Below are 3,939 nucleotides of genomic sequence, written 5' to 3' on the forward strand. Positions count from 1 at the left end.
CTGTAGTCAAGGAATAATGTTATGAATAGCTCTGTAAAGCATGTCTGGAGTTATGGTGAGGCATTGGCGTCAGATGTTGTCTTTCAGCATCCCTAGAGATGTCGGTCGATCACGATACACTTGCGACTTCAGGTAACCCCAAAGCCAATAATTGCACGGACTGAGGACTGGGGACCTGGGAGGCCAAGCATGATGAAAGTGGCAGCTGAGCACACGATTGTCACCAAACGACACGCACAAGAGATCTTCCACGCGTCTAGCAATATGGGGTGGAGCGCCATCCTGCATAAACATCCTATGTTCCAGCAGGTGTTTATCAGTCAGGCTGGGGATGATGCGATTCTGTGACATATCGGCGTACCTCACACTCGTCACGGTAGCAATTTTGCTGTCCAACGCCATCTGTCGGACATTTTGTGAACTTTGTTTTTTTTTTCTTCTTTTTTTTCCCCCCTAATAAAACCCCATGTCATTCCAAGCATGTGTCAATTTTTACCTCTCTATCTACATTATTCCGTGGTTTATTAAGTTTTCAAATTTATACTGACTTTTTGATCACCCGGTATTTACTTAGAATAACTATTGGTCATTTTAGTTGTTTTCAGGAGTTACCAATTCTTGTTCTTCCACTTACTTGTTTATTAGCCAGATCATTGAGTGTTAACACAATAGCTATGTGCCATTATATAACATTATAAACTCTGCCCATTAAATGAAATCAAAAAGTATTTTATCACAAGGTAGTAAGAAATTTTTCTGCAGTGTCTGAAAGGTGTGTATGTGTATCAATATGATGAATTTAGTTTATGAGACAGAGTGAGGTGGTGCAGTGGTTAGAACACTGGACTCGTATTCAGAGGGATTTAGTTGAGGATGCGACTATGTACAAGGTGTTCATAATTAAATTTCCAGTTTAAAAATGTTGTAGAAAGAATCACTGCTCAGAATGTCGTCTGATTTGAACATCATATCACTGACCCAGGAGGAAACATCATGAACCAAAATAAATTTACATGAAAATTTTACCAATAGATGGCACTGTAAATATCTTAACATAAATGGGGTCAACTGTAAATCGCAAAGTTATCACAGCAGGACGGCTATGGTTTGAGTTGCTCATTATACCATCTGTACGGATCAATACACATGGCTGCACAAGTTAGGCAGTCAATAGTTGTGGTGCTGTTAGTAGGGTTCTCTCATCCACCGTGACAACGTTGTACCTCATCAGATGGGGAGAATCAATTTTTAACTGTCCTGAGGTGAAAAACTGCATAAAAAGCAAAATGACATCGGTTATTAATTGTCCTAGATCAAAATCCGCATAAAAAGCAAAATGACATTGGTTTGTAATTGTCATGTGACGTGCAAGACATTCAATATGCTGTCCACCTTTTTCTGCCACAAGTTGAAATTGAGAAGCAGCTTATTCTGCAACAGATCAGTGTCTCTCGGTGGTCACGTTCAGATGCATTGTGCAATATGTGCCTTCAATTACAGCTATGATTGTAATTGGAGCACTGGACACAACATTCTTCAATAAACCCACAGCCAGAAGTCACACAGAGTAAGACCAAGTGATCTGGCCGGCCAGACTGTAAGGAAATGACAGCTGATAATTGTAGCACTTCCGAAATGCCTCTGTAGTACCTGTGTCCCAAGCAGAGGAGTGCAGTCCTGCATAAAAATGATCCTACCTGCATATCCACACGGGTGAAGGGTTGGAATGGTGCTGGTGCACAAAAAGACCATCATAGTTCTTACCAGTGTTACACGTAACAGTTCCCACAAGACTCATCTCCTTGGGGGGGGGGGGAATCCCTTCGATAATTGATGCCATAAACCTGCATCGCATAGTCACCTTTGCAGAATGAAGTACCAGTTCAGTTGCATGCTGTTTTCCTGCAATGCTCTGACCATATTTTCGACAGACGTCGGATCAACTGCTTTCCTCCCCCCTGCCACATCACACTTCAAAAGAACCTGTCTTTTTGAATTTTGTAATCTTTTCTCCAAGTCCTTAGCAGAAATCTGACCAGTGACTTTTTTCATGCCCTTGAATGTCCGGAACTTGCAGGGCTACTGGTACACAGACACCATTCTTGTAAAAGAGCTTTACCAGCGGCACTCGATCCTTTGTGGATACACTCGTGTTGAGCATGTCGGATGTAAATCTAGGAACTGTCATGTGCTGCGCATCTATTGGGGTGCATGTTCTAGCACAGAGCCACCTGTTGCTCAAATTTTCATTAATTTTGATTTGTTTCATAATGTTTCTCCTTGTTCAATAGTATGCTGTTCAATTTTGGTGACATTCTGAGCAGTGGTTCTCTTTATATGACATTTTGAAACTGGAACTTTAATTTTATATATTAAGTTGTTTATGTATGTCCAATTGATAAGGTACATACCGGGTGATCAGTATAAATTTGAAAACTTAATAAACCATGGAATAATGTAGATAGAGAGGTAAAAATTGACACACATGCTTGGAATGACATGGGGTTTTATTAGAACCACAAAAAAATGAAGTTCACAAAATGTCCGACAGATGGCGCTGGACAGAAAAACGTCAGTGACTGCGCATGACAATCGTGTATAAAAGGAGCTTTAATGAGGGAGAGAATCAGATGCGCCAGCAGTTGCAGCATGTTGACGTTACCTGAAAAGTCGCTTTTAGTGAAGGTGTATTATCAGAATGGGGAATGTGCTAGTTCAACGTTTCGATTCTATCGCCATAGGAAGGGGATTCGAATGGGTAAAGGTCGTTGACAAGTGCAGCTGTGGCGAGAATGATTTCGAAGCTCGAAGCCACGGGTTGTTTAGACGATAGACCCCGTAGTGGCCGACCGAGCACAAGGTGTAATGCTGCTGAGACAGTTCAGGAAGAAATGGAGACTGTAGCGGCTTCGTCTATGCACGGGGAAGTCAGCGCTCATGCAGTCGCAAATCGCACCAGCATTCCATACACTACTGTTTGGTTGGCACTGAGGCATACCCTCCGATGCTATCCGTACAAAATCCATCGGCATCATGAACTGTTACCTGGCGATTTAGTGAAGCGGAGGGCATTTGCGGTGTGGGCGTTTCAAAAGATGGCGGAAGATGACGATTGGTTGAGTAACATGTTGTGGACCGACGAAGCTCATTTCATGCTCCGAGGGTCTGTCAACGCCCACAACTGCAGAATTTGGGCTTCCGAAAATCCTAGAACTGTCGTGGAAACTCCATTGCACAATGAGAAAGTCACAGTATGGGTTGGATTTACCACATCTACCGTTATCGGGACTTTTTTCTTCGAGGAAATGCGTGATTCTGGTTTTGTAACTGCTACCGTGACGGGTGAGCGGTACGCCGATATGTTATAGAATCGCACCATCCCCAGCCTGGCTAATAAGCACCTGCTGGAACGTACGATGTTTATGCAGGATGGCACTCCACACCATACTGCTAGATGCATGAAAGATCTCTTGCGAACGTCATTTGGTGATGCTAGTGTGCTCAGCCGCCACTTTCATCATGCTTGGCCTCCCAGGTCCCCAAACCTCAGTCCGTACAATTATTGGCTTTGGGGTTACCTGAAGTCGCAAGTGTATCGTGATCGACCGACATCTTTAGGGATGCTGAAAGACATCATCTGACGTCAGTGCCTCACCATAACTCCGGACATGCTTTACAGTGCTGTTCACACATTATTCCTCGACCACAGTTATTGTTGAGGAATGATGGTGGACATATTGAGCATTTCCTGTAAAGAACATCATCTTTGCTTTGTCTTACTTTGTTATGCTAATTATTGCTATTCTGATCATATGAAGCACCATCTGTTGAACATTTTTTGAACTTTTGTATTTTTTTGGTTCTAATAAAACTCCATGTCATTCGAAGCACGTGTGTCAATTTGTACCTCTCTGTCTACGTTATTCCGTGATTTATTCA

Source organism: Schistocerca piceifrons, chromosome 10 (assembly GCF_021461385.2).
Source record: "Schistocerca piceifrons isolate TAMUIC-IGC-003096 chromosome 10, iqSchPice1.1, whole genome shotgun sequence".
Taxonomy (NCBI): domain Eukaryota; kingdom Metazoa; phylum Arthropoda; class Insecta; order Orthoptera; family Acrididae; genus Schistocerca; species Schistocerca piceifrons.